Source organism: Taudactylus pleione, unplaced genomic scaffold (assembly GCF_031769625.1).
Source record: "Taudactylus pleione unplaced genomic scaffold, aTauple2 ptg000773l, whole genome shotgun sequence".
NCBI lineage: Eukaryota > Metazoa > Chordata > Amphibia > Anura > Myobatrachidae > Taudactylus > Taudactylus pleione.
The window spans coordinates 15,001-32,500 of record NW_028285175.1 but is presented as its reverse complement, the minus strand read 5'-3'; the positions used below and the strand labels follow the sequence as shown (position 1 = coordinate 32,500).

Genomic DNA, 17,500 nt, shown 5'->3' with positions numbered 1-17,500 from the left:
CTATGCAGTGTTGGTCCTGGTTTGTACTTGCATGGGAGACCACCTGGGAATACCTGGTGCTGTATGTAATTTTAGACAGCCAAAACATTCTTTTCTATTACATTTTACATTTAATTTTTCAACTTATCATTGCATTTACTTGAGTTAAGAAGTAAAAGAGGTCTAAAGTTAATGTTTTTGAGCGCCTACAGCCAAACCACACTGGACATGCCCAATCTCGTCTGATCTTGGAAGCTGTGCAGTGTTGGGCCTGGTTAGTACTTGGATGGGAGACCACCTGGGAATACCAGGAGCTGTAGGTAACTTTATACTGCCATAACATTCTTTTCTATTACATTTTACATTTAATTTTTCAACTTATCATTGCATTTACTTGAGTTAAGAAGTAAAAGAGGTCTAAAGTTAATGTTTTTGAGCGCCTACAGCCAAACCACACTGGACATGCCCAATCTCGTCTGATCTTGGAAGCTATGCAGTGTTGAGCCTGGTTAGTACTTGAATGGGAGACCACCTGGGAATACCAGGTGCTGTAGGTAATTTTATACTGCCATAACATTATTTTCTATCAAATTTTACATTTAATTTTTACAACTTATCAATGAATTTACATGAGTTAAGAAGTAATAGATGTCTAAAGTTAATATTTTTGAGCACCTACAGCCAAACCACACTGGACATGCCCAATCTCATTTGATCTTGGAAGCTATGCAGTGTTGGGCTTGGTTAGTACTTGCATGGGAGACCACCTGGGAATACCAGGTGCTGTAGGTAATTTTATGCAGCCATAACATTCTTTTCTATTACATTTTACATTTAATTTTTTCAACTTATCAATGAATTTACTTGAGTTAAGAAGTAATAGAGGTCAAAATTCAAAGTTTTGAGCACCTACAGCCAAACCACACTGGACATGCCCAATCTCGTTTGATCTTGGAAGCTATGCAGTGTTGGGCCTGGTTTGTACTTGCATGGGAGACCACCTGGGAATACCTGGTGCTGTATGTAATTTCAGACAGCCAAAACAATCTTTTCTATTACATTTTACATTAATTTTTTCTACTTATCAATGAATTTACTTGAGTTAAGAAGTAAAAGAGGTCTAAAGTTAATGTTTTTGAGCACCTACAGCCAAACCACACTGGACATGCCCAATCTCATCTGATCTTGGAAGCTATGCAGTGTTGGGCCTGGTTAGTACTTGGATGGGAGACCACCTGGGAATACCAGGTGCTGTAGGTAATTTTATACAGCCATAACGTTCTTTTCTATTACATTTTACATTTAATTTTTTCTACTTATCAATGAATTTACTTGAGTTAAGAAGTAATAGAGGTCTAAAGTTAATGGTTTTGAGCACCTACAGCCAAACCACACTGGACATGCCCAATCTCGTCTGATCTTGGAAGCTTTGCAGTGTTGGGCCTGGTTAGTACTTGGATGGGAGACCACCTGGGAATACCAGGAGCTGTAGGTAATTTTATATGGCCATAACATTCTTTTCTTTTACATTTTACATTTCATTTTTCAACTTATCATTGAATTTACTTGAGTTAAGAAGTAAAAGAGGTCTAAAGTTAATGTTATTGAGCACCTACAGCCAAACTACACTGGACATGCCCAATCTCGTCTGAACTTGGAAGCTATGCAGTGTTGGGCCTGGTTAGTACTTGGATGGGAGACCACCTGGGAATACCAGGTGCTGTAGGTAATTTTATACAGCCATAACATTCTTTTCTATTACATTTTACATTTAATTTTTTCAACTTATCAATGAATTTACTTGAGTTAAGAAGTAATAGAGGTCTAAAGTTAATGTTTTTGAGCACCTACAGCCAAACCACACTGGAGATGCCCAATCTCGTCTGATCTTGGAAGCTATGCAGTGTTGCGCCTTGTTAGTACTTGGATGGGAGACCACCTGGGAATACCAGGAGCTGTAGGTAACTTTATACTGCAATAACATTCTTTTCTATTACATTTTACATTTAATTTTTCAACTTATCATTGAATTTACTTGAGTTAAGAAGTAAAAGAGGTCTAAAGTTAAGGTTTTTGAGCACCTACAGCCAAACCACACTGGACATGCCCAATCTCGTCTGATCTTGGAAGATATGCAGTGTTGGGCCTGGTTAGTACTTGAATGGGAGACCACCTGGGAATACTAAGTGCTGTAGGTAATTTTAAACTGCCATAACATTCTTTTCTATTACATTTTACATTTAATTTTTTCAACTTATCAATGAATTTACATGAGTTAAGAATTAATAGATATCTAAAGTTAATATTTTTGAGCACCGACAGCCAAACCACACTGGACATGCCCAATCTCGTTTGATCTTGGAAGCTATGCAGTGTTGGGCCTGGTTAGTACTTGGATGGGAGACCACCTGGGAATACCAGGTGCTGTAGGTAATTTTAGGCAGCCATAACATTCTTTTCTATTACATTTTACATTTAATTTTTTCAACTTATCAATGAATTTACTTGAGTTAAGAAGTAATAGAGGTCTAAATTTAATGTTTTTGAGCACCTATAGCCAAACCACACTGGACATGCCCAATCTCATTAGATCTTGGAAGCTATGCAGTGTTGGGCCTGGTTTGTACTTGCATGGGAGACCACCTGGGAATACCTGGTGCTGTATGTAATTTTAGACAGCCAAAACATTCTTTTCTATTACATTATACATTTAATTTTTTCTACTTATCAATGAATTTACTTGAGTTAAGAAGTAAAAGAGGTCTAAAGTTAATGCTTTTGAGCACCTACAGCCAAACCACACTGGACATGCCCAATCTCGTCTGATCATGGAAGCTATGCAGTGTTGGGCCTGGTTAGTACTTGGATGGGAGACCACCTGGGAATACCAGGTGCTGTAGGTAATTTTATACAGCCATAACGTTCTTTTCTATTACATTTTACATTTAATTTTTTCAACTTATCAATGAATTTACTTGAGTTAAGAAGTAATAGAGGTCTAAAGTTAATGTTTTTGAGCACCTACAGCCAAACCACACTGGACATGCCCAATCTCGTCTGATCTTGGAAGCTTTGCAGTGTTGGGCCTGGTTAGTACTTGGATGGGAGACCACCTGGGAATACCAGGAGCTGTAGGTAATTTTATACGGCCACAACATTATTTTCTATTACATTTTACATTTCATTTTTCAACTTATCATTGAATTTACTTGACTTAAGAAGTAAAAGAGGTCTAAAGTTAATGTTTTTGAGCACCTACAGCCAAGCCACACTGGACATGCCCAATCTCGTCTGAACTTGGAAGCTATGCAGTGTTGGGCATGGTTAGTACTTGGATGGGAGACCACCTGGGAATACCAGGTGCTGTAGGTAATTTTATACAGCCAAAACATTCTTTTCTATTACATTTTACATTTAATTTTTTCAACTTATCAATGAATTTACATGAGTTATGAAGTAATGGATGTCTAAAGTTAATATTTTTGAGCACCTACAGCCAAACCACACTGGACATGCCCAATCTTGTTTGATCTTGGAAGCTATGCAGTGTTGGGCCTGGTTAGTACTTGGATGGGAGACCACCTGGGAATACCAGGTGCTGTAGGTAATATTATGCAGCCATAACATTCTTTTCTATTACATTTTACATTTAATTTTTTCAACTTATCAATGAATTTACTTGAGTTAAGAAGTAATAGAGATCTAAATTTAATGCTTTTGAGCACCTACAGCCAAACCACACTGGACATGCCCAATCTCATCTGATCTTGGAAGCTATGCAGTGTTGGGCCTGGTTTGTACTTGCATGGGAGACCACCTGGGAATACCTGGTGCTGTATGTAATTTTAGACAGCCAAAACATTCTTTTCTATTACATTTTACATTTAATTTTTTCTACTTATCAATGAATTTACTTGAGTTAAGAAGTAAAAGAGGTCTAAAGTTAATGTTTTTGAGCTCCTACAGCCAAACCACACTGGACATGCCCAATCTCGTCTGATCTTGGTAGCTATGCAGTGTTGGGCCTGGTTAGTACTTGAATGGGAGACCACCTGGGAATACCAGGTGCTGTAGGTAATTTTATACTGCCATAACATTCTTTTCTATTAAATTTTACATTTAATTTTTTCAACTTATCAATGAATTTACATGAGTTAAGAAGTAATAGATGTCTAAAGTTAGTATTTTTGAGCACCTACAGCCAAACCACACTGGACATGCCCAATCTCGTTTGATCTTGGAAGCTATGCAGTGTTGGGCCTGGTTAGTACTTGGATGGGAGACCACCTGGGAATACCAGGTGCTGTAGGTAATTTTATGCAGTCATAACATTCTTTTCTATTACATTTTACATTTAATTTTTTCAACTTATCAATGAATTTACTTGAGTTAAGAAGTAATAGAGGTCTAAATTTAATGTTTTTGAGCACCTACAGCCAAACCACACTGGACATGCCCAATCTCGTTTGATCTTGGAAGCTATGCAGTGTTGGGCCTGGTTTGTACTTGCATGGGAGACCACCTGGGATTACCTGGTGCTGTATGTAATTTTAGACAGCCAAAACATTCTTTTCTATTATATTTTACATTTAATTTTTTCTACTTATCAATGAATTTACTTGAGTTAAGAAGTAAAAGAGGTCTAAAGTTAATGTTTTTGAGCACCTACAGCCAAACCACACTGGACATGCCCAATCTCGTCTGATCTTGGAAGCTATGCAGTGTTGGGCCTGGTTAGTACTTGGATGGGAGACTACCTGGGAATACCAGGTGCTGTAGGTAATTTTATACTGCCATAACGTTCTTTTCTATTACATTTTACATTTAATTTTTTCAACTAATCAATGAATTTACTTGAGTTAAGAAGTAAGAGAGGTCTAAAGTTAATGTTTTTGAGCACCTACAGCCAAACCACACTGGACATGCCCAATCTCGTCTGATCTTGGAAGCTTTGCAGTGTTGGGCCTGGTTAGTACTTGGATGGGAGACCACCTGGGAATACCAGGAGCTGTAGGTAATTTTATACGGCCATAACATTCTTTTCTATTACATTTTACATTTCATTTTTCAACTTATCATTGAATTTACTTGAGTTAAGAAGTAAAAGAGGTCTAAAGTTAATGTTTTTGAGCACCTACAGCCAAACCACACTGGACATGCCCAATCTCGTCTGAACTTGGAAGCTATGCAGTGTTGGGCCTGGTTAGTGCTTGGATGGGAGACCACCTGGGAATACCAGGTGCTGTAGGTAATTTTATGCAGCCATAACATTCTTTTCTATTACATTTTACATTTAATTTTTTCAACTTATCAATGAATTTACTTGAGTTAAGAAGTAATAGAGGTCTAAATTTAATGCTTTTGAGCACCTACAGCCAAACCACACTGGACATGTCCAATCTCGTCTGATCTTGGAAGCTATGCAGTGTTGGTCCTGGTTTGTACTTGCATGGGAGACCACCTGGGAATACCTGGTGCTGTATGTAATTTTAGACAGCCAAAACATTCTTTTCTATTACATTTTACATTTAATTTTTTCTACTTATCAATGAATTTACTTGAGTTAAGAAGTAAAAGAGGTCTAAAGTTAATGTTTTTGAGCACCTACAGCCAAACCACACTGGACATGCCCAATATCGTCTGATCTTGGAAGCTGTGCAGTGTTGGGCCTGGTTAGTACTTGGATGGGAGACCACCTGGGAATACCAGGAGCTGTAGGTAACTTTATACTGCCATAACATTCTTTTCTATTACATTTTACATTTAATTTTTCAACTTATCATTGCATTTACTTGAGTTAAGAAGTAAAAGAGGTCTAAAGTTAATGTTTTTGAGCGCCTACAGCCAAACCACACTGGACATGCCCAATCTCGTCTGATCTTGGAAGCTATGCAGTGTTGAGCCTGGTTAGTACTTGAATGGGAGACCACCTGGGAATACCAGGTGCTGTAGGTAATTTTATACTGCCATAACATTATTTTCTATCAAATTTTACATTTAATTTTTACAACTTATCAATGAATTTACATGAGTTAAGAAGTAATAGATGTCTAAAGTTAATATTTTTGAGCACCTACAGCCAAACCACACTGGACATGCCCAATCTCGTTTGATCTTGGAAGCTATGCAGTGTTGGGCTTGGTTAGTACTTGCATGGGAGACCACCTGGGAATACCAGGTGCTGTAGGTAATTTTATGCAGCCATAATATTCTTTTCTATTACATTTTACATTTAATTTTTTCAACTTATCAATGAATTTACTTGAGTTAAGAAGTATTAGAGGTCTAAATTTAAAGTTTTGAGCACCTACAGCCAAACCACACTGGACATGCCCAATCTCGTTTGATCTTGGAAGCTATGCAGTGTTTTGCCTGGTTTGTACTTGCATGGGAGACCACCTGGGAATACCTGGTGCTGTATGTAATTTTAGACAGCCAAAACAATCTTTTCTATTACATTTTACATTAATTTTTTCTACTTATCAATGAATTTACTTGAGTTAAGAAGTAAAAGAGGTCTAAAGTTAATGTTTTTGAGCACCTACAGCCAAACCACACTGGACATGCCCAATCTCATCTGATCTTGGAAGCTATGCAGTGTTGGGCCTGGTTAGTACTTGGATGGGAGACCACCTGGGAATACCAGGTGCTGTAGGTAATTTTATACAGCCATAACGTTCTTTTCTATTACATTTTACATTTAATTTTTTCAACTTATCAATGAATTTACTTGAGTTAAGAAGTAATAGAGGTCTAAAGTTAATGGTTTTGAGCACCTACAGCCAAACCACACTGGACATGCCCAATCTCGTCTGATCTTGGAAGCTTTGCAGTGTTGGGCCTGGTTAGTACTTGGATGGGAGACCACCTGGGAATACCAGGAGCTGTAGGTAATTTTATACGGCCATAACATTCTTTTCTTTTACATTTTACATTTCATTTTTCAACTTATCATTGAATTTACTTGAGTTAAGAAGTAAAAGAGGTCTAAAGTTAATGTTATTGAGCACCTACAGCCAAACTACACTGGACATGCCCAATCTCGACTGAACTTGGAAGCTATGCAGTGTTGGGTCTGGTTAGTACTTGGATGGGAGACCACCTGGGAATACCAGGTGCTGTAGGTAATTTTATACTGCCATAACATTCTTTTCTATTAAATTTTACATTTAATTTTTTCAACTTATCATTGAATTTACTTGAGTTAAGAAGTAAAAGATGTCTAAATTTAATGTTTTTGAGCACTTACAGTCAAACCACAGAGGACATGCCCAATCTCATCTTATCTTGCAAACTATGCAGTGTTGGGCCTGGTTGGTTCTTGGATGGGAGACCACCTGGGAACACCAGGTGCTGTAGGTAATTTTATACTGCCATAACATTCTTTTCTATTACATTTTACATTTAATTTTTTCAACTTATCAATGAATTTACTTGAGTTAAGAAGTAATAGAGGTCTAAATTTAATGCTTTTGAGCACCTACAGCCAAACCACACTGGACATGCCCAATCTTGTCTGATCTTGGAAGCTATGCAGTGTTGGGCCTGGTTTGTACTTGCATGGGAGACCACCTGGGAATACCTGGTGCTGTATGTTATTTTAGACAGCCAAAACATTCTTTTCTATTACATTTTACATTTAATTTTTTCAACTTATCAATGAATTTACTTGAGTTAAGAAGTAAAAGAGGTCTAAAGTTAATGTTTTTGAGCAGCTACAGCCAAACCACACTGGACATGCCCAATCTCGTCTGATCTTGGAAGCTATGCAGTGTTGGGCCTGGTTAGTACTTGGATGGGAGACCACCTGGGAATACCAGGTGCTGTAGGTAATTTTATACAGCAATCACATTCTTTTCTATTACATTTTACATTTAATTTTTTCAACTTATCAATGAATTTACCTGAGTTAAGAAGTAATAGAGGTCTAAAGTTAATGTTTTTGAGCACCTACAGCCAAACCACACTGGAGATGCCCAATCTCGTCTGATCTTGGAAGCTATGCAGTGTTGCGCCTAGTTAGTAATTGAATGGGAGACCACCTGGGAATACCAGGTGCTGTAGGTAATTTTATACTGCCATAACATTCTTTTCTATTAAATTTTACATTTAATTTTTTCAACTTATCAGTGAATTTACATGAGTTAAGAAGTAATAGATGTCTAAAGTTAATATTTTTGAGCACCTACAGCCAAACCACACTGGACATGCCCAATCTCGTCTGATCTTGGAAGCTATGCAGTGTTGGGCCTGGTTAGTACTTGGATGGGAGACCACCTGGGAATACCAGGTGCTGTAGGTAATTTTATACTGCCATAACGTTCTTTTCTATTACATTTTACATTTAATTTTTTCAACTAATCAATGAATTTACTTGAGTTAAGAAGTAAGAGAGGTCTAAAGTTAATGTTTTTGAGCACCTACAGCCAAACCACACTGGACATGCCCAATCTCATCTGATCTTGGAAGCTTTGCAGTGTTGGGCCTGCTTAGTACTTGGATGGGAGACCACCTGGGAATACCAGGAGCTGTAGGTAATTTTATACGGCCATAACATTCTTTTCTATTACATTTTACATTTAATTTTTCAACTTATCAATGAATTTACTTGAGTTAAGAAGTAATAGAGGTCTAAATTTAATGCTTTTGAGCACCTACAGCCAAACCACACTGGACATGCCCAATCTCGTCTGATCTTGGAAGCTATGCAGTGTTGGTCCTGGTTTGTACTTGCATGGGAGACCACCTGGGAATACCTGGTGCTGTATGTAATTTTAGACAGCCAAAACATTCTTTTCTATTACATTTTACATTTAATTTTTCAACTTATCATTGCATTTACTTGAGTTAAGAAGTAAAAGAGGTCTAAAGTTAATGTTTTTGAGCGCCTACAGCCAAACCACACTGGACATGCCCAATCTCGTCTGATCTTGGAAGCTTTGCAGTGTTGGGCCTGGTTAGTACTTGGATGGGAGACCACCTGGGAATACCAGGAGCTGTAGGTAATTTTATACTGCCATAACATTCTTTTCTATTACATTTTACATTTCATTTTTCAACTTATCATTGAATTTACTTGAGTTAAGAAGTAAAAGAGGTCTAAAGTTAATGTTATTGAGCACCTACAGCCAAACTACACTGGACATGCCCAATCTCGTCTGAACTTGGAAGCTATGCAGTGTTGGGTCTGGTTAGTACTTGGATGGGAGACCACCTGGGAATACCAGGTGCTGTAGGTAATTTTATACTGCCATAACATTCTTTTCTATTAAATTTTACATTTAATTTTTTCAACTTATCATTGAATTTACTTGAGTTAAGAAGTAAAAGATGTCTAAATTTAATGTTTTTGAGCACTTACAGTCAAACCACAGAGGACATGCCCAATCTCATCTTATCTTGCAAACTATGCAGTGTTGGGCCTGGTTGGTACTTGGATGGGAGACCACCTGGGAACACCAGGTGCTGTAGGTAATTTTATACTGCCATAACATTCTTTTCTATTACATTTTACATTTAATTTTTTCAACTTATCAATGAATTTACTTGAGTTAAGAAGTAATAGAGGTCTAAATTTAATGCTTTTGAGCACCTACAGCCAAACCACACTGGACATGCCCAATCTTGTCTGATCTTGGAAGCTATGCAGTGTTGGGCCTGGTTTGTACTTGCATGGGAGACCACCTGGGAATACCTGATGCTGTATGTTATTTTAGACAGCCAAAACATTCTTTTCTATTACATTTTACATTTAATTTTTTCAACTTATCAATGAATTTACTTGAGTTAAGAAGTAAAAGAGGTCTAAAGTTAATGTTTTTGAGCAGCTACAGCCAAACCACACTGGACATGCCCAATCTCGTCTGATCTTGGAAGCTATGCAGTGTTGGGCCTGGTTAGTACTTGGATGGGAGACCACCTGGGAATACCAGGTGCTGTAGGTAATTTTATACAGCAATCACATTCTTTTCTATTACATTTTACATTTAATTTTTTCAACTTATCAATGAATTTACCTGAGTTAAGAAGTAATAGAGGTCTAAAGTTAATGTTTTTGAGCACCTACAGCCAAACCACACTGGAGATGCCCAATCTCGTCTGATCTTGGAAGCTATGCAGTGTTGCGCCTAGTTAGTAATTGAATGGGAGACCCCCTGGGAATACCAGGTGCTGTAGGTAATTTTATACTGCCATAACATTCTTTTCTATTAAATTTTACATTTAATTTTTTCAACTTATCAGTGAATTTACATGAGTTAAGAAGTAATAGATGTCTAAAGTTAATATTTTTGAGCACCTACAGCCAAACCACACTGGACATGCCCAATCTCGTCTGATCTTGGAAGCTATGCAGTGTTGGGCCTGGTTAGTACTTGGATGGGAGACCACCTGGGAATACCAGGTGCTGTAGGTAATTTTATACTGCCATAACGTTCTTTTCTATTACATTTTACATTTAATTTTTTCAACTAATCAATGAATTTACTTGAGTTAAGAAGTAAGAGAGGTCTAAAGTTAATGTTTTTGAGCACCTACAGCCAAACCACACTGGACATGCCCAATCTCATCTGATCTTGGAAGCTTTGCAGTGTTGGGCCTGCTTAGTACTTGGATGGGAGACCACCTGGGAATACCAGGAGCTGTAGGTAATTTTATACGGCCATAACATTCTTTTCTATTACATTTTACATTTAATTTTTCAACTTATCAATGAATTTACTTGAGTTAAGAAGTAATAGAGGTCTAAATTTAATGCTTTTGAGCACCTACAGCCAAACCACACTGGACATGCCCAATCTCGTCTGATCTTGGAAGCTATGCAGTGTTGGTCCTGGTTTGTACTTGCATGGGAGACCACCTGGGAATACCTGGTGCTGTATGTAATTTTAGACAGCCAAAACATTCTTTTCTATTACATTTTACATTTAATTTTTCAACTTATCATTGCATTTACTTGAGTTAAGAAGTAAAAGAGGTCTAAAGTTAATGTTTTTGAGCGCCTACAGCCAAACCACACTGGACATGCCCAATCTCGTCTGATCTTGGAAGCTATGCAGTGTTGAGCCTGGTTAGTACTTGAATGGGAGACCACCTGGGAATACCAGGTGCTGTAGGTAATTTTATACTGCCATAACATTATTTTCTATCAAATTTTACATTTAATTTTTTCAACTTATCAATGAATTTACATGAGTTAAGAAGTAATAGATGTCTAAAGTTAATATTTTTGAGCACCTACAGCCAAACCACACTGGACATGCCCAATCTCGTTTGATCTTGGAAGCTATGCAGTGTTGGGCCTGGTTTGTGCTTGCATGGGAGACCACCTGGGAATACCAGGTGCTGTAGGTAATTTTATACTGCCATAACATTCTTTTCTATTAAATTTTACATTTAATTTTTTCAACTTATCATTGAATTTACTTGAGTTAAGAAGTAAAAGATGTCTAAATTTAATGTTTTTGAGCACTTACAGTCAAACCACAGAGGACATGCCCAATCTCATCTTATCTTGCAAACTATGCAGTGTTGGGCCTGGTTGGTACTTGGATGGGAGTCCACCTGGGAACACCAGGTGCTGTAGGTAATTTTATACTGCCATAACATTCTTTTCTATTACATTTTACATTTAATTTTTTCAACTTATCAATGAATTTACTTGAGTTAAGAAGTAATAGAGGTCTAAATTTAATGCTTTTGAGCACCTACAGCCAAACCACACTGGACATGCCCAATCTTGTCTGATCTTGGAAGCTATGCAGTGTTGGGCCTGGTTTGTACTTGCATGGGAGACCACCTGGGAATACCTGGTGCTGTATGTTTTTTTAGACAGCCAAAACATTCTTTTCTATTACATTTTACATTTAATTTTTTCAACTTATCAATGAATTTACTTGAGTTAAGAAGTAAAAGAGGTCTAAAGTTAATGTTTTTGAGCACCTACAGCCAAACCACACTGGACATGCCCAATCTCGTCTGATCTTGGAAGCTATGCAGTGTTGGGCCTGGTTAGTACTTGGATGGGAGACCACCTGGGAATACCAGGTGCTGTAGGTAATTTTATACAGCCATAACATTCTTTTCTATTACATTTTACATTTAATTTTTTCAACTTATCAATGAATTTACCTGAGTTAAGAAGTAATAGAGGTCTAAAGTTAATGTTTTTGAGCACCTACAGCCAAACCACACTGGAGATGCCCAATCTCGTCTGATCTTGGAAGCTATGCAGTGTTGCACCTAGTTAGTAATTGAATGGGAGACCACCTGGGAATACCAGGTGCTGTAGGTAATTTTATACTGCCATAACATTCTTTTCTATTAAATTTTACATTTAATTTTTTCAACTAATCAATGAATTTACTTGAGTTAAGAAGTAAGAGAGGTCTAAAGTTAATGTTTTTGAGCACCTACAGCCAAACCACACTGGACATGCCCAATCTCATCTGATCTTGGAAGCTTTGCAGTGTTGGGCCTGCTTAGTACTTGGATGGGAGACCACCTGGGAATACCAGGAGCTGTAGGTAATTTTATACGGCCATAACATTCTTTTCTATTACATTTTACATTTAATTTTTCAACTTATCATTGAATTTACTTGAGTTAAGAAGTAAAAGAGGTCTAAAGTTAATGTTTTTGAGCACCTACAGCCAAACCACACTGGACATGCCCAATCTCGTCTGAACTTGTAAGCTATACAGTGTTGGGCCTGGTTAGTACTTGGATGGGAGACCACCTGGGAATACCAGGTGCTGTAGGTAATTTTATACTGCCATAACATTCTTTTCTATTAAATTTTACATTTAATTTTTTCAACTTATCATTGAATTTACTTGAGTTAAGAAGTAAAAGAGGTCTAAATTTAATGCTTTTGAGCACCTACAGCCAAACCACACTGGACATGCCCAATCTTGTCTGATCTTGTAAGCTATGCAGTGTTGGGCCTGGTTTGTACTGGGATGGGAGACCACCTGGGAATACCAGATGCTGTAGGTACTTTTATACAGCCAAAACATTCTTTTCTATTACATTTTACATTTAATTTTTTCAACTTATCAATGAATTTACTTGAGTTATGAAGTAATAGATGTCTAAAGTTAATATTTTTGAGCACCTACAGCCAAACCACACTGGACATGCCCAATCTCGTTTGATCTTGGAAGCTATGCAGTGTTGGGCCTGGTTAGTACTTGGATGGGAGACCACCTGGGAATACCAGGTGCTGTAGGTAATTTTATGCAGCCATAACATTCTTTTCTATTACATTTTACATTTAATTTTTTCAACTTATCAATGAATTTACTTGAGTTAAGAAGTAATAGAGGTCTAAATTTAATGCTTTTGAGCACCTACAGCCAAACCACACTGGACATGCCCAATCTCGTCTGATCTTGGAAGCTATGCAGTGTTGGTCCTGGTTTGTACTTGCATGGGAGACCACCTGGGAATACCTGGTGCTGTATGTAATTTTACACAGGCAAAACATTCTTTTCTATTACATTTTACATTTAATTTTTTCAACTTATCAATGAATTTACTTGAGTTAAGAAGTAAAAGAGGTCTAAAGTTAATGTTTTTGAGCACCTACAGCCAAACCACACTGGACATGCCCAATCTCGTCTGATCTTGGAAGCTATGTAGTGTTGGGCCTGGTTACTACTTGGATGGGAGACCACCTGGGAATACCAGGTGCTGTAGGTAATTTTATACAGCCATAACATTCTTTTCTATTACATTTTACATTTAATTTTTTCAACTTATCAATGATTTTACTTGAGTTAAGAAGTAATAGAGGTCTAAATTTAATGCTTTTGAGCACCTACAGCCAAACCACACTGGACATGCCCAATCTTGTCTGATCTTGGAAGCTATGCAGTGTTGGTTCTGGTTTGTACTTGCATGGGAGACCACCTGGGAATACCTGGTGCTGTATGTAATTTTAGACAGCCAAAACATTCTTTTCTATTACATTTTACATTTAATTTTTTCTACTTATCAATGAATTTACTTGAGTTAAGAAGTAAAAGAGGTCTAAAGTTAATGTTTTTGAGCACCTACAGCCAAACCACACTGGACATGCCCAATCTCGTCTGATCTTGGAAGCTGTGCAGTGTTGGGCCTGGTTAGTACTTGGATGGGAGACCACCTGGGAATACCTGGAGCTGTAGGTAATTTTATACGGCCAAAACATTCTTTTCTTTTACATTTTACATTTCATTTTTCAACTTATCATTGAATTTACTTGAGTTAAGAAGTAAAAGAGGTCTAAAGTTAATGTTATTGAGCACCTACAGCCAAACTACACTGGACATGCCCAATCTCGTCTGAACTTGGAAGCTATGCAGTGTTGGGCCTGGTTGGTACTTGGATGGGAGACCACCTGGGAATACCAGGTGCTGTAGGTAATTTTATACAGCCATAACATTCTTTTCTATTAAATTTTACATTTAATTTTTTCAACTTATCATTGAATTTACTTGAGTTAAGAAGTAAAAGATGTCTAAATTTAATGTTTTTGAGCACTTACAGTCAAACCACAGAGGACATGCCCAATCTCATCTTATCTTGCAAACTATGCAGTGTTGGGCCTGGTTGGTACTTGGATGGGAGACCACCTGGGAACACCAGGTGCTGTAGGTAATTTTATACTGCCATAACATTCTTTTCTATTACATTTTACATTTAATTTTTTCAACTTATCAATGAATTTACTTGAGTTAAGAAGTAATAGAGGTCTAAATTTAATGCTTTTGAGCACCTACAGCCAAACCACACTGGACATGCCCAATCTTGTCTGATCTTGGAAGCTATGCAGTGTTGGGCCTGGTTTGTACTTGCATGGGAGACCACCAGGGAATACCTGGTGCTGTATGTTATTTTAGACAGCCAAAACATTCTTTTCTATTACATTTTACATTTAATTTTTTCAACTTATCAATGAATTTACTTGAGTTAAGAAGTAAAAGAGGTCTAAAGTTAATGTTTTTGAGCACCTACAGCCAAACCACACTGGACATGCCCAATCTCGTCTGATCTTGGAAGCTATGCAGTGTTGGGCCTGGTTAGTACTTGGATGGGAGACCACCTGGGAATACCAGGTGCTGTAGGTAATTTTATACAGCCATAACATTCTTTTCTATTACATTTTACATTTAATTTTTTCAACTTATCAATGAATTTACTTGAGTTAAGAAGTAATAGAGGTCTAAAGTTAATGTTTTTGAGCACCTACAGCCAAACCACACTGGAGATGCCCAATCTCGTCTGATCTTGGAAGCTATGCAGTGTTGCGCCTAGTTAGTACTTGAATGGGAGACCACCTGGGAATACCAGGTGCTGTAGGTAATTTTATACTGCCATAACATTCTTTTCTATTAAATTTTACATTTAAATTTTTCAACTTATCAATGAATTTACATGAGTTAAGAAGTAATAGATGTCTAAAGTTAATATTTTTGAGCACCTACAGCCAAACCACACTGGACATGCCCAATCTCGTCTGATCTTGGAAGCTATGCAGTGTTGGGCCTGGTTAGTACTTGGATGGGAGACCACCTGGGAATACCAGGTGCTGTAGGTAATTTTATAATGCCATAACGTTCTTTTCTATTACATTTTACATTTAATTTTTTCAACTAATCAATGAATTTACTTGAGTTAAGAAGTAAGAGAGGTCTAAAGTTAATGTTTTTGAGCACCTACAGCCAAACCACACTGGACATGCCCAATCTCATCTGATCTTGGAAGCTTTGCAGTGTTGGGCCTGCTTAGTACTTGGATGGGAGACCACCTGGGAATACCAGGAGCTGTAGGTAATTTTATATGGCCATAACATTCTTTTCTATTACATTTTACATTTAATTTTTTCAACTTATCATTGAATTTACTTGAGTTAAGAAGTAAAAGAGGTCTAAAGTTAATGTTTTTGAGCACCTACAGCCAAACCACACTGGACATGCCCAATCTCGTCTGAACTTGGAAGCTATGCAGTGTTGGGCCTGGTTAGTACTTGGATGGGAGACCACCTGGGAATACCAGGTGCTGTAGGTAATTTTATACTGCCATAACATTCTTTTCTATTAAATTTTACATTTAATTTTTTCAACTTATCATTGAATTTACTTGAGTTAAGAAGTAAAAGAGGTCTAAATTTAATGGTTTTGAGCACCTACAGCCAAACCACACTGGACATGCCCAATCTCGTCTGATCTTGGAAGCTATGTAGTGTTGGGCCTGGTTAGTACTTGGATGGGAGACCACCTGGGAATACCAGGTGCTGTAGGTAATTTTATACAGCCATAACATTCTTTTCTATTACATTTTACATTTAATTTTTTCAACTTATCTATGAATTTACTTGAGTTAAGAAGTAATAGATGTCTAAAGTTAATGTTTTTGAGCACCTACAGCCAAACCACACTGGAGATGCCCAATCTCGTCTGATCTTGGAAGTTATGCAGTGTTGGGCCTGGTTAGTACTTGGATGGGAGAACACCTGGGAATACCAGGAGCTGTAGGTAACTTTATACTGCCATAACATTCTTTTCTATTACATTTTACATTTAATTTTTCAACTTATCATTGAATATACTTGAGTTAAGAAGTAAAAGAGGTCTAAAGTTAATGCTTTTGAGCACCTACAGCCAAACCACACTGGAGATGCCCAATCTCGTCTGATCTTGGAAGCTATGCAGTGTTGGGCCTGGTTAGTACTTGAATGGGAGACCACCTGGGAATACCAGGTGCTGTAGGTAATTTTATACTGCCATAACATTCTTTTCTATTAAATTTTACATTTAATTTTTTCAACTTATCAATGAATTTACATGAGATAAGAAGTAATAGATGTCTAAAGTTAATATTTTTGAGCACCTACAGCCAAACCACACTGGACATGCCCAATCTCGTTTGATCTTGGAAGCTATGCAGTGTTGGGCCTGGTTTGTGCTTGCATGGGAGACCACCTTGGAATACCTGGTGCTGTATGTAATTTTAGACAGCCAAAACATTCTTTTCTATTACATTTTACATTTAATTTTTTCTACTTATCAATGAATTTACTTGAGTTAAGAAGTAAAAGAGGTCTAAAGTTAATGTTTTTGAGCACCTACAGCCAAACCAAACTGGACATGCCCAATCTCGTCTGATCTTGGAAGCTATGTAGTGTTGGGCCTGGTTAGTACTTGGATGGGAGACCACCTGGGAATACCAGGTGCTGTAGGTAATTTTATACAGCAATAACATTCTTTTCTATTACATTTTACATTTAATTTTTTCAACTTATTAATGAATTTACTTGAGTTAAGAAGAAATAGAGGTCTAAAGTTAATGTTTTTGAGCACCTACAGCCAAACCACACTGGACATGCCCAATCTCGTCTGATCTTGGAAGCTATGCAGTGTCGGGCCTGGTTAGTACTTGGATGGGAGACCAACTGGGAATACCAGGAGCTGTAGGTAACTTTATACTGCCATAACATTCTTTTCTATTACATTTTACATTTCATTTTTCAACTTATCAT

The 17,500-nt window shown here is 37.4% G+C and overlaps 11 non-coding genes and 62 pseudogenes across 11 annotated transcripts; all 73 read left to right on the top strand.

The window, feature by feature from the left end:
- The window catches only part of LOC148475997 (5S ribosomal RNA), a 119-nt pseudogene extending 51 nt beyond the window's left edge, over window positions 1-68 (top strand).
- Window positions 69-183: 115 nt separating this feature from the next.
- On the top strand, window positions 184-302 carry LOC148475996 (5S ribosomal RNA; annotated as a pseudogene).
- Window positions 303-417: 115 nt separating this feature from the next.
- LOC148475995 (5S ribosomal RNA) lies at window positions 418-536 on the top strand (annotated as a pseudogene).
- Window positions 537-652: 116 nt separating this feature from the next.
- LOC148475994 (5S ribosomal RNA) lies at window positions 653-771 on the top strand (annotated as a pseudogene).
- A 115-nt stretch (window positions 772-886) lies between these two features.
- On the top strand, window positions 887-1,005 carry LOC148475993 (5S ribosomal RNA; annotated as a pseudogene).
- A 115-nt stretch (window positions 1,006-1,120) lies between these two features.
- On the top strand, window positions 1,121-1,239 carry LOC148475992 (5S ribosomal RNA). The gene has a single exon (XR_015872626.1). It is a non-coding gene; the product is annotated as a 5S ribosomal RNA (ribosomal RNA).
- Window positions 1,240-1,355: 116 nt separating this feature from the next.
- LOC148475991 (5S ribosomal RNA) lies at window positions 1,356-1,474 on the top strand (annotated as a pseudogene).
- Window positions 1,475-1,589: 115 nt separating this feature from the next.
- On the top strand, window positions 1,590-1,708 carry LOC148475990 (5S ribosomal RNA). The gene has a single exon (XR_015872667.1). It is a non-coding gene; the product is annotated as a 5S ribosomal RNA (ribosomal RNA).
- A 116-nt stretch (window positions 1,709-1,824) lies between these two features.
- Window positions 1,825-1,943, top strand: LOC148475989 (5S ribosomal RNA; annotated as a pseudogene).
- Window positions 1,944-2,058: 115 nt separating this feature from the next.
- Window positions 2,059-2,177, top strand: LOC148475988 (5S ribosomal RNA; annotated as a pseudogene).
- A 116-nt stretch (window positions 2,178-2,293) lies between these two features.
- On the top strand, window positions 2,294-2,412 carry LOC148475987 (5S ribosomal RNA; annotated as a pseudogene).
- A 116-nt stretch (window positions 2,413-2,528) lies between these two features.
- Window positions 2,529-2,647, top strand: LOC148475986 (5S ribosomal RNA; annotated as a pseudogene).
- Window positions 2,648-2,763: 116 nt separating this feature from the next.
- LOC148475985 (5S ribosomal RNA) lies at window positions 2,764-2,882 on the top strand (annotated as a pseudogene).
- Window positions 2,883-2,998: 116 nt separating this feature from the next.
- On the top strand, window positions 2,999-3,117 carry LOC148475984 (5S ribosomal RNA; annotated as a pseudogene).
- Window positions 3,118-3,232: 115 nt separating this feature from the next.
- LOC148475983 (5S ribosomal RNA) lies at window positions 3,233-3,351 on the top strand (annotated as a pseudogene).
- A 116-nt stretch (window positions 3,352-3,467) lies between these two features.
- Window positions 3,468-3,586, top strand: LOC148475982 (5S ribosomal RNA; annotated as a pseudogene).
- A 116-nt stretch (window positions 3,587-3,702) lies between these two features.
- On the top strand, window positions 3,703-3,821 carry LOC148475981 (5S ribosomal RNA; annotated as a pseudogene).
- A 116-nt stretch (window positions 3,822-3,937) lies between these two features.
- Window positions 3,938-4,056, top strand: LOC148475980 (5S ribosomal RNA; annotated as a pseudogene).
- A 116-nt stretch (window positions 4,057-4,172) lies between these two features.
- LOC148475979 (5S ribosomal RNA) lies at window positions 4,173-4,291 on the top strand. Its single transcript, XR_015872635.1, has one exon. It is a non-coding gene; the product is annotated as a 5S ribosomal RNA (ribosomal RNA).
- Window positions 4,292-4,407: 116 nt separating this feature from the next.
- LOC148475978 (5S ribosomal RNA) lies at window positions 4,408-4,526 on the top strand (annotated as a pseudogene).
- A 116-nt stretch (window positions 4,527-4,642) lies between these two features.
- On the top strand, window positions 4,643-4,761 carry LOC148475977 (5S ribosomal RNA; annotated as a pseudogene).
- A 116-nt stretch (window positions 4,762-4,877) lies between these two features.
- On the top strand, window positions 4,878-4,996 carry LOC148475976 (5S ribosomal RNA; annotated as a pseudogene).
- A 115-nt stretch (window positions 4,997-5,111) lies between these two features.
- LOC148475975 (5S ribosomal RNA) lies at window positions 5,112-5,230 on the top strand (annotated as a pseudogene).
- Window positions 5,231-5,346: 116 nt separating this feature from the next.
- Window positions 5,347-5,465, top strand: LOC148475974 (5S ribosomal RNA; annotated as a pseudogene).
- Window positions 5,466-5,581: 116 nt separating this feature from the next.
- On the top strand, window positions 5,582-5,700 carry LOC148475973 (5S ribosomal RNA; annotated as a pseudogene).
- Window positions 5,701-5,815: 115 nt separating this feature from the next.
- On the top strand, window positions 5,816-5,934 carry LOC148475972 (5S ribosomal RNA; annotated as a pseudogene).
- Window positions 5,935-6,050: 116 nt separating this feature from the next.
- Window positions 6,051-6,169, top strand: LOC148475971 (5S ribosomal RNA; annotated as a pseudogene).
- Window positions 6,170-6,284: 115 nt separating this feature from the next.
- LOC148475970 (5S ribosomal RNA) lies at window positions 6,285-6,403 on the top strand (annotated as a pseudogene).
- A 115-nt stretch (window positions 6,404-6,518) lies between these two features.
- LOC148475969 (5S ribosomal RNA) lies at window positions 6,519-6,637 on the top strand. The gene has a single exon (XR_015872615.1). It is a non-coding gene; the product is annotated as a 5S ribosomal RNA (ribosomal RNA).
- Window positions 6,638-6,753: 116 nt separating this feature from the next.
- LOC148475968 (5S ribosomal RNA) lies at window positions 6,754-6,872 on the top strand (annotated as a pseudogene).
- A 115-nt stretch (window positions 6,873-6,987) lies between these two features.
- Window positions 6,988-7,106, top strand: LOC148475967 (5S ribosomal RNA; annotated as a pseudogene).
- Window positions 7,107-7,457: 351 nt separating this feature from the next.
- Window positions 7,458-7,576, top strand: LOC148475966 (5S ribosomal RNA; annotated as a pseudogene).
- Window positions 7,577-7,692: 116 nt separating this feature from the next.
- LOC148475965 (5S ribosomal RNA) lies at window positions 7,693-7,811 on the top strand (annotated as a pseudogene).
- A 116-nt stretch (window positions 7,812-7,927) lies between these two features.
- LOC148475964 (5S ribosomal RNA) lies at window positions 7,928-8,046 on the top strand (annotated as a pseudogene).
- A 116-nt stretch (window positions 8,047-8,162) lies between these two features.
- Window positions 8,163-8,281, top strand: LOC148475963 (5S ribosomal RNA). Its single transcript, XR_015872733.1, has one exon. It is a non-coding gene; the product is annotated as a 5S ribosomal RNA (ribosomal RNA).
- A 116-nt stretch (window positions 8,282-8,397) lies between these two features.
- On the top strand, window positions 8,398-8,516 carry LOC148475962 (5S ribosomal RNA; annotated as a pseudogene).
- A 115-nt stretch (window positions 8,517-8,631) lies between these two features.
- Window positions 8,632-8,750, top strand: LOC148475961 (5S ribosomal RNA; annotated as a pseudogene).
- Window positions 8,751-8,865: 115 nt separating this feature from the next.
- Window positions 8,866-8,984, top strand: LOC148475960 (5S ribosomal RNA; annotated as a pseudogene).
- Window positions 8,985-9,099: 115 nt separating this feature from the next.
- Window positions 9,100-9,218, top strand: LOC148475959 (5S ribosomal RNA; annotated as a pseudogene).
- Window positions 9,219-9,334: 116 nt separating this feature from the next.
- Window positions 9,335-9,453, top strand: LOC148475958 (5S ribosomal RNA; annotated as a pseudogene).
- A 116-nt stretch (window positions 9,454-9,569) lies between these two features.
- On the top strand, window positions 9,570-9,688 carry LOC148475957 (5S ribosomal RNA; annotated as a pseudogene).
- Window positions 9,689-9,804: 116 nt separating this feature from the next.
- LOC148475956 (5S ribosomal RNA) lies at window positions 9,805-9,923 on the top strand (annotated as a pseudogene).
- Window positions 9,924-10,039: 116 nt separating this feature from the next.
- Window positions 10,040-10,158, top strand: LOC148475955 (5S ribosomal RNA; annotated as a pseudogene).
- Window positions 10,159-10,274: 116 nt separating this feature from the next.
- Window positions 10,275-10,393, top strand: LOC148475954 (5S ribosomal RNA). The gene has a single exon (XR_015872732.1). It is a non-coding gene; the product is annotated as a 5S ribosomal RNA (ribosomal RNA).
- Window positions 10,394-10,509: 116 nt separating this feature from the next.
- LOC148475953 (5S ribosomal RNA) lies at window positions 10,510-10,628 on the top strand (annotated as a pseudogene).
- Window positions 10,629-10,743: 115 nt separating this feature from the next.
- LOC148475952 (5S ribosomal RNA) lies at window positions 10,744-10,862 on the top strand (annotated as a pseudogene).
- Window positions 10,863-10,977: 115 nt separating this feature from the next.
- Window positions 10,978-11,096, top strand: LOC148475951 (5S ribosomal RNA; annotated as a pseudogene).
- A 116-nt stretch (window positions 11,097-11,212) lies between these two features.
- On the top strand, window positions 11,213-11,331 carry LOC148475950 (5S ribosomal RNA; annotated as a pseudogene).
- A 351-nt stretch (window positions 11,332-11,682) lies between these two features.
- LOC148475949 (5S ribosomal RNA) lies at window positions 11,683-11,801 on the top strand (annotated as a pseudogene).
- A 116-nt stretch (window positions 11,802-11,917) lies between these two features.
- On the top strand, window positions 11,918-12,036 carry LOC148475948 (5S ribosomal RNA). Its single transcript, XR_015872731.1, has one exon. It is a non-coding gene; the product is annotated as a 5S ribosomal RNA (ribosomal RNA).
- A 116-nt stretch (window positions 12,037-12,152) lies between these two features.
- LOC148475947 (5S ribosomal RNA) lies at window positions 12,153-12,271 on the top strand (annotated as a pseudogene).
- A 116-nt stretch (window positions 12,272-12,387) lies between these two features.
- Window positions 12,388-12,506, top strand: LOC148475946 (5S ribosomal RNA; annotated as a pseudogene).
- Window positions 12,507-12,621: 115 nt separating this feature from the next.
- LOC148475945 (5S ribosomal RNA) lies at window positions 12,622-12,740 on the top strand (annotated as a pseudogene).
- A 116-nt stretch (window positions 12,741-12,856) lies between these two features.
- Window positions 12,857-12,975, top strand: LOC148475944 (5S ribosomal RNA; annotated as a pseudogene).
- A 116-nt stretch (window positions 12,976-13,091) lies between these two features.
- LOC148475943 (5S ribosomal RNA) lies at window positions 13,092-13,210 on the top strand. Its single transcript, XR_015872634.1, has one exon. It is a non-coding gene; the product is annotated as a 5S ribosomal RNA (ribosomal RNA).
- A 116-nt stretch (window positions 13,211-13,326) lies between these two features.
- Window positions 13,327-13,445, top strand: LOC148475942 (5S ribosomal RNA; annotated as a pseudogene).
- Window positions 13,446-13,561: 116 nt separating this feature from the next.
- On the top strand, window positions 13,562-13,680 carry LOC148475941 (5S ribosomal RNA; annotated as a pseudogene).
- Window positions 13,681-13,796: 116 nt separating this feature from the next.
- LOC148475940 (5S ribosomal RNA) lies at window positions 13,797-13,915 on the top strand (annotated as a pseudogene).
- A 116-nt stretch (window positions 13,916-14,031) lies between these two features.
- Window positions 14,032-14,150, top strand: LOC148475939 (5S ribosomal RNA; annotated as a pseudogene).
- Window positions 14,151-14,265: 115 nt separating this feature from the next.
- LOC148475938 (5S ribosomal RNA) lies at window positions 14,266-14,384 on the top strand (annotated as a pseudogene).
- A 116-nt stretch (window positions 14,385-14,500) lies between these two features.
- LOC148475937 (5S ribosomal RNA) lies at window positions 14,501-14,619 on the top strand (annotated as a pseudogene).
- A 116-nt stretch (window positions 14,620-14,735) lies between these two features.
- On the top strand, window positions 14,736-14,854 carry LOC148475936 (5S ribosomal RNA; annotated as a pseudogene).
- A 116-nt stretch (window positions 14,855-14,970) lies between these two features.
- Window positions 14,971-15,089, top strand: LOC148475935 (5S ribosomal RNA). The gene has a single exon (XR_015872730.1). It is a non-coding gene; the product is annotated as a 5S ribosomal RNA (ribosomal RNA).
- Window positions 15,090-15,205: 116 nt separating this feature from the next.
- On the top strand, window positions 15,206-15,324 carry LOC148475934 (5S ribosomal RNA; annotated as a pseudogene).
- A 116-nt stretch (window positions 15,325-15,440) lies between these two features.
- On the top strand, window positions 15,441-15,559 carry LOC148475933 (5S ribosomal RNA). The gene has a single exon (XR_015872729.1). It is a non-coding gene; the product is annotated as a 5S ribosomal RNA (ribosomal RNA).
- A 116-nt stretch (window positions 15,560-15,675) lies between these two features.
- On the top strand, window positions 15,676-15,794 carry LOC148475932 (5S ribosomal RNA; annotated as a pseudogene).
- A 116-nt stretch (window positions 15,795-15,910) lies between these two features.
- LOC148475931 (5S ribosomal RNA) lies at window positions 15,911-16,029 on the top strand. Its single transcript, XR_015872713.1, has one exon. It is a non-coding gene; the product is annotated as a 5S ribosomal RNA (ribosomal RNA).
- Window positions 16,030-16,145: 116 nt separating this feature from the next.
- On the top strand, window positions 16,146-16,264 carry LOC148475930 (5S ribosomal RNA; annotated as a pseudogene).
- A 116-nt stretch (window positions 16,265-16,380) lies between these two features.
- On the top strand, window positions 16,381-16,499 carry LOC148475929 (5S ribosomal RNA; annotated as a pseudogene).
- Window positions 16,500-16,614: 115 nt separating this feature from the next.
- LOC148475928 (5S ribosomal RNA) lies at window positions 16,615-16,733 on the top strand (annotated as a pseudogene).
- A 116-nt stretch (window positions 16,734-16,849) lies between these two features.
- Window positions 16,850-16,968, top strand: LOC148475927 (5S ribosomal RNA; annotated as a pseudogene).
- Window positions 16,969-17,084: 116 nt separating this feature from the next.
- LOC148475926 (5S ribosomal RNA) lies at window positions 17,085-17,203 on the top strand (annotated as a pseudogene).
- A 116-nt stretch (window positions 17,204-17,319) lies between these two features.
- LOC148475925 (5S ribosomal RNA) lies at window positions 17,320-17,438 on the top strand (annotated as a pseudogene).
- The last annotated feature ends 62 nt before the right edge of the window (window positions 17,439-17,500 follow it).